Genomic DNA, 12,551 nt, shown 5'->3' on the forward strand with positions numbered 1-12,551 from the left:
TAACTATTTTAGCACTGAGCGCGCTTCAGTGTGCTGCGCTGAAGTGGCGGCAGCACATCAGCGCTCTGAAACCATTTAAACATAAAAGCTGATTGTCCCACCCCAAACGTGGAATCACTCGTTTGCAGAACAAGTCAGATGAATGTGACTGATTGAACACATAGTGTGTGTTCTGCTTTCTTTTAAACTGCGACAGCAGTAGAGTAAGGGCGTTTCCACACCTAAAGCTCGTTTACTCTGGTCCCAATCCCAGTTTCTAAACTGGTGGTTGGTTTGTTTTCACACAGAAAAATCAAAGTGAACTCCAAACAAAATGCGTCACTACAAACACGTGAACATGTCTGCAAAGGTTCCTCAGACAAACATTTAATCAGATGATTAAACTGTCACTTACCATCGGAGCCTAGGCAAGGTCACAGAGGTATGATCCACGGCACAAATCCTGCGCGGAAGATGTTACACATGTTCCCGGTGACCTCTCATCTAAACATCAAAACAAGTTTCCAAAGTTTTCCAAATACAAACTCCATGTTGCGCTTCTGTTTTACAGCGTACCGGAGGATCAATACTGGCTGCTATTGATACTGAAACTTTAGATTGTAGTTCCTGCTCTGAACTTGTTTGGATGTTCGAAACTCAATTTTTAACGTCACTGATTTGAGCTAAATGTGTATTTTGTTATAAAAAGAGACACAGAAGAGACGAATACAATACGAAGAAACTCCAGTATAAAAAATACCTGATATGGAACATGTATCCTTCCGCTGAGACGCCTCCTCCTGGGATCACCTCACGGCACGCAACGGAGTCTTACAAATGCTTTTGTTCGAGTTGCGTCATTTTTTTTCTATTCCCTTGCAGTTTTCTGACTCTTGGTGTGACTCACAGTTGTTGTTGTTTTGTTGTTTAGTTTCGTGTTGTCTTGTGTTGTTGGGGGGGGGGGGGGCTGTAAGGAATTATTGATCAGTGATCAGTTAGTGGTCAACATACAGTTGCAAGTTTTTCCGCCTCAGTGGGAAGTCTTAACAAGCGAGAGTGTGCACTCGATTAAGCAGATATTCAAACCACGTCTCAGCCAAACCGCTTCAGCTACAGGAGATGCAAGCTGTTTCCACGAAACTGCAACACGATCAACACAAGTCCACTAAGATAGAACATTAAAGTCATTGGTATTCAGGTTCAAAAAGAAAGTTGCTCTCTGATCTCAGAGGCATCATACTGTCAGTGGAAGGCATCGCACAAGTACTGACATGTTTTCATTCATGTGGATTTATTCTCTGCGGATTCCTCAGTTAATTCAGCCACTCACAATTTGTTTTAACAGTCAATGAGGGCTCAAATTATTCCTTTATAGTTAGTTATCATTTCTGTTTGAGACCCTTGAACGCTTTCTCAAAGCTTTATCAAACAGACGAACCATGCTTTCATGATAAGCACAACAATGACATCATGTCCCGGAAGACGAGAGGAGGGCTTGAGTGACTTTGAACTGGTCAGTGTTGGAGTTAGAGTCTACAATGCTTTGTTCGGTTATATCATTATTCATTTTTTTCTGTTCACGTATAGTTTTCTGACTCTGTGGTGAATCACAGTTGTGCCTGTTGTTTAGTTTTGTTTAGTTTTTGTTGTCTTGTGTGTATGCCCCCCAAATATGCCCTACCTCTGCTTTGACCCCTTCTCCACCACCCTCCACCTTGTGATGAGGACTGTCTGTCAGCTGGTTATGTTCTGTCCATACGTCATCTCCACTCTCCTTGTGGGTGTCTTTATATCGACGCAGAGCAAAGGTAATCTCTGAGTAGCTTTGGTTATTTACTAAGCTGCGATTGCTTTTCCTGATTTAAATAGTCTTATGATTTCATGTTACAGGAATAATGACCCTAACCACTCTTGGAAACAGCAACCAATGATGACGGGAGAGAGATGAACTGAGGATACTTGAGACTGATGGATTTGCCCCCGAGGTGAACCACTGAGCATCCGTCCGTTTAAGCTATTCTCCTCCGATTGGTGTTATCAGGTCATTGTGACTAAATTGATGCCATAAAAGCTTATCATAATACGAGGCTTTGTTTTTGTGAACTTTAAATAAAGTTTTGATTGTTCGTCAGCTCACATCCTTTTCTTCTTTTTTAATGTGTCAGTTTGCAGCAAGAGCTCTGTGTGTTGTGTTTCACTATTTTATATTATGGTTTTATTGTTAGCGTCATGAGAAGGAAGATATGCAGGGCTTGATCAACAACAACAATAAGTACATGTCAGCGTTAGATGATTATGGTCGTAAAACCCAAAACGAGCTCTGCTGCCTTTGTATTGTGGCAGACATAGAAAACTACTAATGTCACATCCTTAGTAACAATTGATTACCAAAGTCAGAATAATCAAAACACACAACAAACAACAATCAAATAAATACAAAGAATAATATCTCAAAAATAAAAAAACAAACACAAAACTCAAACAATGTGAGATATAGAAAACCACAGAAGTTGTAGCTGGCCTGGAGCTAGTTTGCATTTTTGCCAAATCGCATTGGCGTAAAAAGAATTGTTCTAGTGGCTCAAACCGATGCAGGCAACCAATTTGTGGGGCATGTGAAAGTGCCTCCACGAGCTGTTTTGTGCATCTTTGCGACGAGCGCACCCGACCAGTTTTATATTGGCCCGCCCCAAAGTGTGCTTAACGTATACCACGGAATCCGAGGGCGCGTATGGCAGTTTCTTTGTGTGGCCAATTTAAATACGTAAGCAGAGGACTTAACTTTGGGCGCAACAAGTGTGGTTTGCGGATATGGGTATTGTTATTTATGGCAAAATTTCTTAATAGTGATGTCCATAGAATCAGTTTATGTATCGGGTAGATGCTCATTATCATGAAGATAACGGTAATTAAAGCAGTTTGATGCAGTTCTATTCTATTTATTGATGTTCTTTGTCATCTTATTGCTTAAAAAGATCACATCAACATACCACAATTTGTGGTGAACGTAAGATTTTTTCATTAATCTCATATTCTCTGAAAAAATATTTCCAAAATCACACATTTCTTCTGCCATGTATGCTAACTTATGAGCCCACAGCTTACCTCCTCTGCTTTCTGCCAACAGTCCCCTGGGCAGTAGGTTGAATTTTGAATATAACAATATCAGTCAAGGCATCACAGACAGAAAGCTCTTGTCAGTCCTGTCACCTACGCTTGCCCCATTCTCAATGAAAGAACACCCTGCCATGGGTAAAGAATCAGCACATGGAGAGAGAAGAAACAGATCTTTTGAGTTGCAAGTGAACTTTGAACAATAGGATGGTGTTTGTTGGGCCACACAGCAACCGAATATGAGCTATGCACGGAGAGCTAAATCTGATGACAAGACAATGATTTTACACCTTGCATTCAGATGAGGGCTACCAACAATGTCATGGAAGCCTTATGGACATCCTTCCTTGCTATCAGCCCAGTTCAGGTTGGATACTGGTCATGCCCGGGTAGAGGTATGGGGCCGTTATTATTTTTTTGGCCTACCTTTGTACCCTTCCTTGAACCACCGCTGAAATACAATTGCGTATTTGCCCCACTTTCAGATTGTTCCTCCGCAGTTCACCCAGATCTTGTCCCAACAGACGACCTTTGGGAGTAGCTGCATGGGGCGAGAGAGGAGGTGGTGGAGGAAGGGAGAAAGACCAATTCTCGTGTGTTTTTTAGTGTTCCATGCCAAACCATTTTTTCTACTTTTTTTTTTTTTTTTTTTTCCTCCCACGTTCTTTTTTTTTGTGATTATTTGGTTATCCGTTTTTTTTGCACCCACATCATCTGTCCTGGGGGGGGATGGTGGGAGTGGTGGTGAGAATGAGCACGGAGAATACTTTTGTTGGTGGCCAGCATACTCATGGGGGCGTGAGTTGAATGCAGCTTTTTTGTTCCGTTTAGAAAGAATTGTTAAGTTCACCCGGTGTTTTTGTCTTCCTATGCACTCAAGAAAGCCTGGCGGGTGTTGGGATTTTTTTATTAGCATAGATTACATTTATTAGGCAGGCTACCACCACAACACCACACAAGCGGGGGAGGGGGGGGGTGTGTTCAGCCTGTATCTGAAGTCGCACGTAGTGCCTAGCACATCAACGCATCAATTGTAATAGGCCCTATTTCTATTATTCATTTGCTTTTTCATTCTTTTTTATTTAATCCTTGAAGATTATGAATAAATTTTTTAAAACTTTTATTCTTATGGCTGTAGCTCAGGTGGCAGAACAGGTCAGCCATTAATCAGAAGGTCGGTGGTTCGATCCCAGGCTGCCTCCTGGCTGCATGCCAAATATCCTTGGGCAAGATACTAACCCCATGTTTGCCTACTGGTGGTGGTCAGAGGGCCCGGTGGCGCCTGTGTCCGGCAGCCTCGCCTCTGTCAGTGCGCCCCAGGGCGGCTGTGGCTACAATGTAGCTTGCCATTGCCTGCGTGTGAAAGGGTGAATGACTGAATGTAGTGTGAAGCGCTTTGGGGTCCTTAGGGAATGAGTAAAGCGCTATACAAATGCAGGCCATTTACCATTTATGCTTTTAAAGTATGTCAGATTATCATATCAAAACACTTATTTGTATGTTATAATGTTTTTCTTACACCATGTGTGTAATTTTTATTATATTTTTATTATAATTATGTAATTATGTATCTTTGATGAATAAAGTATCTAATCTTGTATTTGTGTACTTTCTGGTTATTGAATAAATAATTAGTCACATATCGCTCTGATAAACACAGATGGCTGAAAGAAATGTTTGATGGAAAAAAGGAAACAAGTGTCTTGCTGCTAAACTTTTAAGTCACCAAGGTTTAAATGAAAAAATGCCAATAGGAAACTAGCAGCCCTAAGTATTTATGTAAAACATAAAAAAAACTCCATATCAGTGATACTTGTTCTTACAAAGAACCAAGTTTGCTGATCTGATCAAAAAAGCAACAAATGAAGTATTTACATACTGATCAGTGCTGCAGTGCACATGAATTGCTCTTAGTCTGGCTCATCACCTGGGACCTGTTTGTCATGGGAGACCCTACCAGGAGCTGCACGCTCCAGACAACTCAGCTCCCAGGATCGTCTGAGCTCGCAAACCCCTCCACCACGATCCTCCATGAAGTTGGGCACACACCTCTTCTACAGCAGAGGTCATCTTGATGAGCCATAAATGTAAGTAAGTGAGGTGTAATATTGGGTTGTGATATTTAGATTTAGGTATAGATGCTGGTCGTGATGGTCAATGTGCCTGTCACGTCTAAAAATGTATTCATCAGGCATCAGGTCAGATCTTATTCACTTTAAATTTAGTAGTTTGAAGTGGTGTTTGAAGCTCAGCATTTCAGAGTGATGTTTTGTCCAGATTCAGCTGTGATGTTTTTGTGGTCTGACATAATGTACCCAAAATACAGAGGTTAAAAAAACAAAGTGCAACTTCTCAGATACATAGAAAGCCCTCTCAACACTGCTAATCTAGAGGCAGAGAAGAAACAGTGCAAGAATTCAGTAACAGTAAAAATTGCAACCCCCCCCCCCACACACACACCCCACAACCCCATTCTTAAAAATAATCTAAACAGAAGTGTTACTGCTCAGTAAACATGTAGGCAAGTGTTCTTGGTTTGCTCTTGGGCTCTTAAGCAGTTCTTAAATCAATTAGCTAATGTCATAAGCTAAATAATGGAAATATTTTTTCATCCAATCATTTTAGTCCACAAATTCCACAAAATTTGCCATCAAGCTCCAGTTTACTTTTCTCTCTGCATGCAAAAAGAAACTTTTTTAAATAGGCAATATATAAGTGTGTCACAGTTTGTGGAGACAGACCGTGCGGAGGAGTGTGTGGTGGACCCAGGTGCAAAAACAAGTGAGGAGACGGGAGTGAACTTAAACAAAGAGCAAGACTTTTATCGTGGCTGATGAACACGAATAAAACAAACAAGTGTTTAGTGACATCATTTGTCACACATATGTACAGCTTTAGAGACAGCAGGGTGCTGCAGTGATTACTCTGTGTGCTTTCATCTTCAGGTGCGTGTGAGAAACAAACTCATCCATAAGTTGTTGAACTGCATGCCAGTGAAACAAACACATTTTTACTGCCTTACAGAGAGATGAATGTTTCTTTGTTCCTCCTTAGATTTCCTGTAAATACACACCCCAGGCTGACAGTCATCATGTTTTCTTCTGTTAATTCATCTGTGGAATTTGTCATTGGAAGATTTAAAATCAGTGAATGAAGGCTAGAAACTTTCCACCCGACAGACTTGAGTGAATGTTGCTCTCTCTCGAGAGAGAGAGTTGGAGTTTTTAAAAGTAGAACTGTTAATACACCATAACATAACAATCCCAGAACAGAGGGGAAGAAATAAATGGGAACGGAATTGACGCCATACACTGACATTTGAATAAAGGACGTGTGATAAGTGTGGATCTGTGGCTGATTCAAGGCAGTGAAAAGAAAATAAATTAAAAAACAAAGAAAACTTTTCTGATGTCAGTCAGATAGATTCCTGAGGAAACAGCTCACCTAGAGAGGCTGTGGTCCACTAGAATAAGCAAGAATATTTAAATCTGTGAGTCCGGTTCACCGCTTGGCCTCCACACTTGAAATCTTAAATCTTCTTATTAAATTCCTGAGCTAAAATGTATTCTGTAAACATAAGGTCCTTCCTGAAAAAAAAGAAGAAGAAAAAAGCATAAAAGCTGAATGCAGCTTCTCCGTGTCTGGTTCTGACTCTGGGAACTGATAAAAGACCAGATCCAGATGACCTGGGATATCTGGAAGGTTCATACTGGGTCAGGAGGTCACTGATGTATTTTGGTCCTAAACCATTCAGAGCTTTATAGACCAGCATCAGAACTTTAAAGTCTATCCTCTGACGGACAGGCAGCCAGTGTAAAGACCTCAGAGCTGGACTGATGTGGTCCACTTTTTTGGCCTTAGTGAGGACTCGAGCAGCAGAGTTCTGAATGAGCTGTAGTTGTCTGACTGATTTTTTAGGTAGACCTGTAAAGATGCTGTTACAGTAATCAAGCCTACTAAAGATGAATGCATGGACTAGTTTTTCCAGGTCCTGTTGAGACATCAGATCTTTTATCCTTGATATATTCTTGAGGTGATAGTAAGCTGATTTTGTTATTGTCTTAATGTGTTTTTCTAAGTTTAGGTCTGCATCCATCACTACACCCAAATTTCTCGCCTGGTTTGTGGTTTTTAGGTGTATAGATTGAAAAACAAGCTTATCTACATTTTTAACATTCAGAATCTGCCTTCAGGCAGTGAGACGTTCTTTCGATTCTTAAAGTTTGAATCATGAGTTTGTTTTGAAGAGAAAAAGATTCTGCAGATACTTTCTGTTCTCTCTGGAAAAACACAGGCTCTGAAAAGGAGGACGCTTGTGGAGGTGAAAGTGAAAGTAGCAAAGTTTCTTTGCTACAGACTTTAGTCCAAGAAGATCAGTACTGTCGATTTGACACCACTTTTTAATGATTAACATAATTTGTTTTACAGAGAGGATAACTGATGTAAAACTTTATTTGTGGCTGTTTTTAAGTCAGATTTGTTCATGTTTAAAGATGAGCTTGAGGATAAAAGTGATCGAGTGTTTTTCACCCCTCAGTGCTTCAGTTTGTCTCTGTGTGTTTTAACTTCACCAAAGTGCCTGCTCACAGGGGGTCAAGAGATTGTTGAGGTTTTCTATTTACCATTGTTGAATCTTTATCTTACAATATAAAGCGACTAGAAGCAACTGGTGTTGTGATTTGATGGCTATATACTGTATTTTCCACATTATAAGGTGCACTTAAAATCCTCTAATTTAAATTTTCTCAGAAAATCGACAGTGCACCTTATAATCAGCCTTATTTATGAACTCTGGTTGTGCTTACTGACCTCAAACCGAGTTTATGGCGTATGTGGCGCTCAAATGTCTGTCAAAAAATGTTTAAGTACGACTTTGGTAGCTACTAAGCCGCAGTGCTTGATGGATTGTCGAAGCATTACGGCTACTGTAGTCAGGAGCCTTGCGGAGTAATCTGGGTCCTAAAGTCCGTCGACTTCAGGTCCCAAAGTCAAACGAACCTTCGGCATCCCTGAGAGTTAAAAACTGTGTACCAGGTGTAACAATTAAGTTTAACATCCAGCAACAGGAACAGACTACAGCACACTGCAGCAGTGTGCGCTAAAATCATTGGCCTGCCTGTCAGAATTCTGGCACAGGTTTTCAGCCAACAGGCCCTTAGACAGGCAGCCAAAATCATCTACGACTCCTCTCACATTCTTCACCCCGCATTTCAATGGCTCCCCTCTGGGCAACACCTCCGCTGCATTTCCTGCAGGACTAAGAGGAGGAGACCCACCTTTGTCCCTAAAGCCACTCTGCTTTTCAACTCCAGTCGATAAGACCATTTCCCACACCAGAAACATAAACTAAACTCTTACCACAATACTGACACTTTATTCACTTTTAGTCACTTGCAGTTATTTATTCACCTTCAGTCACTTTAATTTTAAAACTGTGTAATTTTAAAACTGTATATACTGTATATTCTATGTATTTATTATTTCACTCCTATTGCCTGTTCTTATTGCCCTTATCTTCAAAGTATGCTGCTCGGTTGTTTGTTAATTGCCCCTTGGCGATAAATAAAGTCTCTCTGATTCTGATTCTGATATAATGTTATTTTAGATATGTGACCATCAATGGTGCGTAGTTATTTACTTGGCTGCGGATTGATACTGAAACACCCGATCTAAGATTCTCCTCGTTCTGTTATAAAGTAGAAGATCGGTGGATCAACTGAGTTGAAATACACTTGTGCTTCATTAAAAAGAAATGACACTGACGTCAGGAAATAAACAAACAAAACAATCTACCGGCTATAAGCCGCTACTTTTTGCACAAGCTTTGAACCCTGCGGCTTTTAGTCAGGTGCGGCTTTTCTATGTATTGTCCATGATTTTTGTGATATTGTAAGACGATATTTTTTGTTTGTTCCGCTGTTGTACGGCACTACATTGCCTGATCGGAAGGGCATGTGATCAGACACACAGTATCGGGGTTCAAGAGTGGTATGTTGGTGAAAACATCCACGATCACCAACGGATTTCGAAGGGCTGGACTGCTGCATGATGGAGAGGAGGACACCGCCACGGCCCTTCTGAGGGTGTTCGACTCTGACACTGACAACGAGGATTTGTTTGGTTTTGAAAGTGACAACAAAGGAGAGAATTGGAGAGTGGATGACGAAGCCATCCTGAGCCTGTTCGTATCCGACACTGGAGAAGAGGACTTTGGTGGTTTTAGTGCGCAGAAAGAAGAGAAAGATGGTGGTGAATGACTGACTTTTCTTCTTGTCAAAGCCGTGTCACTGCACCTGAGCCTAAAAGGTAGTCTGAATCTATTTTTCTGGTGTGCTGTAGGTTATTGTTATGTACTACATTTGTTACTCATTTATGAAGCACAGTACATGTTTCGTACTTGTAATTACCGCTACTTGTACATATACCTAAAAAGTTATGCAAATATGTACCCATAACGTGTTTTTCAAAATATTAATAAAAGGGGTGTGTCTCCAAACAGACATGTCTCTTTCCTGACAATTCGCTTTGTGCATATTCTCTTACATATGATAAGTCAACATTGAAACACCTGCGGCTTTTAGTCAGGTGCGGCTAATGTATGTACAAAACAGGATTTTCCCCTGATTTTAGCTTGTGCGGCTAATATTCAGGTGCGCTTTGTAGTCCGGGAAATACGGTAGTTTAACCAATAACTGATATGGGAACTAATTGTCCTTCTGCCGAGGAGTGTGTATCCTGTGATCACTTTACATGAGTTATTTTCAGGTGTTTTATTCCATTTACCTCACATATATTCTTTTTAATTACTGATACATTAGATAAAAAGATCAATATTAATGTTAGGTCCAGAATGTTTTTAATGCCCGAATGGTCCCCAGAAAATATATCTGATATCGCGGTGAAATCTGTAACTATATTTTTTTGTCCTTTCTTGTTTTTGTAAATGTCTTTTATTGATTCTATAAACATATAGCCGCACAAAAGCTAGCAAGCCCTCCTAATGTCCCGCTATTTTCCCACTGATGTACAAATACCTTTCTGCTTTTATGCATGTTGTCAAATAGGAATATATTTTATTGTTTATTAATAAACAACACCCAGTGGTCCCGCTGTTCATCCTTCACTGCCTCGCTTTGTCACAGATTTTTTTTATTGCACCGTACAGCATTGCATTCTGCAGCCTGATTGACAAATCTCCTGCGCTTGCCAAATTTATCACGTTTGGTTTTGATAACCATCACGTCCAATAGAAAAAACAGTACAAAAACACCCATAACTATGACCTTCATTCGGAAATAGACACCTGCACCGCGAGGGAAAAAGGCGCACGAAAGTGGCAGGCAGATGAAGACAAAACGCGGCATAATAATAGTTTTACGTTTTGAAATCTACAAAGGTTTGCACTTTGAGAATCAACTTGTGAGAACTGTGACTAATGTTCATGTGTGTGTGACAAAAAGTGTATAAAGTGCGTGGCGAGGGGCTAGTTATTCTGAGAACCCCTGCTGCAATAAATGAGGGACCACTGTCTACTCTACGATTATTATATTCAACCTGTTAACATTTAATATTGTCTTGATAGAGTCAACTGATTCTGCAGCAGAGCATCCCCTGTTGCTTCTCCTGGCTCTCCAGTTCCTGGTCCCTCCGCTCCTGCTGCTGCACCACAGGTATGAACATCAAGCACTGATAGCTTTTTACTCACTTGAATTCCCTTGTGATCACCTTTACTAAATATCTACAACCAATCTGTTTATATCCTGTTTTTTTTTCTCAATGTTGAAAATGAAAATCTAGTAGCAGCCTTCTCATTTCTTTGTGTTGTTTTGTGCTGTGTTTTACAGGCCCACAGAGGAGGACAGCTCCGAGGCGGATGAGGGACAGGTCCCAGGACGGTCCATTGGCGGTGGAGCTGGCCATCGTGGAGTCCCTGAAGAGGCCACGCCAGTCTCCAATGGAGCATTTCCTCCTCTGCCTTGTTCCTGCTCTGGAGAGCATGCCACCTCAGACGAGAGAATTAGTGAAATTTCAAATTTATAAGTTAGTTTTTGAAAACAGCACAGCTGTGTTAAATTTGGAAACATTGGACCCTAGCGATCAGTAGTTTTATGATGAGGCAGCAGGCTCTCCAGGGCAGAAACAATGTTCTTATTTTTCTCCTCCTTCTCCCTGAGGCTCTTCCGCTTTAAGATGGATCCTTTTTATTCCTGTCTCACTGTAAATACTTATATTTTATATATTTATGTTTAATGTTTTTCTGTTTGAGAATTTTAATATTATTTGAAAAAAATTGAAATAAATTTTTGTAATGACTAATGTCTCAGTTCTACTACACAGCAAATATTGGCACATGTAGAATTTATTTCATATTATACTAATGAAAAAATATACTACTATATAGGAACATAGCGAAGACCAATTATTGAAGAGAATAGAGAGAGGTTAGTTTATTTTGGAGGCAAGCTCCATTTATTGAGAAAATTTTTAAAAAGGCAGGAACACTCTTTAGAGGTTTGTGGGTGGCTCAGAGCCGTTGTGGGGAAGTCGCCGGCGATTTCAAATTTTCATTCACTGTTAGCATACCACATCCATGTTAGCAGTGTATAAACGGATAGTTTAGCATATATTAGCACAGATATCAATAAAGGACTACCGTATTAAACACTTTTACTAACCGCAGGCAGACGGACAGGCGCTCTGCAAGTGGGATTGAGCGCCTATAGTTGGTGTCTAGGCGGGCGATGCTTGGACCGATGTGGGACAGCAGCTCCTCAAACTGGGCGAGGGACAGACGGTGGTACCGCTGAAAGCGGCCCTCAACCAGGCGCAGCTCCTGGAGCAAGTGGTGAAACTCACCAAACTGCTCACGCTTCTGGAGGACCTGATGGACCCAGGTACGGCGAGGACGTCCTTTACGCCGCTGCTCTGCTCTCCACAGTAGATAGAGAAAGGAGACTCTCTCTTCAAACGCTAGCTCGACACCTGCCATCTTGCAACCATACCGTTTGGCACTACTTCCTCCCACATTTCTGCTTCACGCGAATAATTTGCGTTGGACACTCATCGAGATGCGAATGTGCATGCGTCAAGCTAGGGGCGTCTGGCGTGTTTTGGTCGCGTCTATCGCATTCGGTGTGAACTCACCGTAGAGTCCAAGCTTTCAGGCTGCTGATTGTAACTGAGTACTTATACTCTGCTTTACTCACTGACAGGGGCGATTCTAGGATTAGAGCTTTGGGGGTGCTGAGCATTCAGCGAGCTGCCCATCCAGGCAAGATAAACTTTACTCGTCACGATGAGACTTCTTCCCCGTCTCTGTCAGTCCCTGCATCCTTAAATGTCTCCAGTTGTCCCGAGTTGTCTCTGACTGTCACTTTGGTGCATTTAAACCCCTGTTCCTCTCTGTCCTCATCCTCTGTTGTCTTCGTTTCTGTTATCAGTCATCATAATTTTACCAT

Source organism: Simochromis diagramma, unplaced genomic scaffold (genome assembly GCF_900408965.1).
Source record: "Simochromis diagramma unplaced genomic scaffold, fSimDia1.1 OVJJ01000402.1, whole genome shotgun sequence".
NCBI classification, from domain to species: Eukaryota; Metazoa; Chordata; class Actinopteri; order Cichliformes; family Cichlidae; genus Simochromis; species Simochromis diagramma.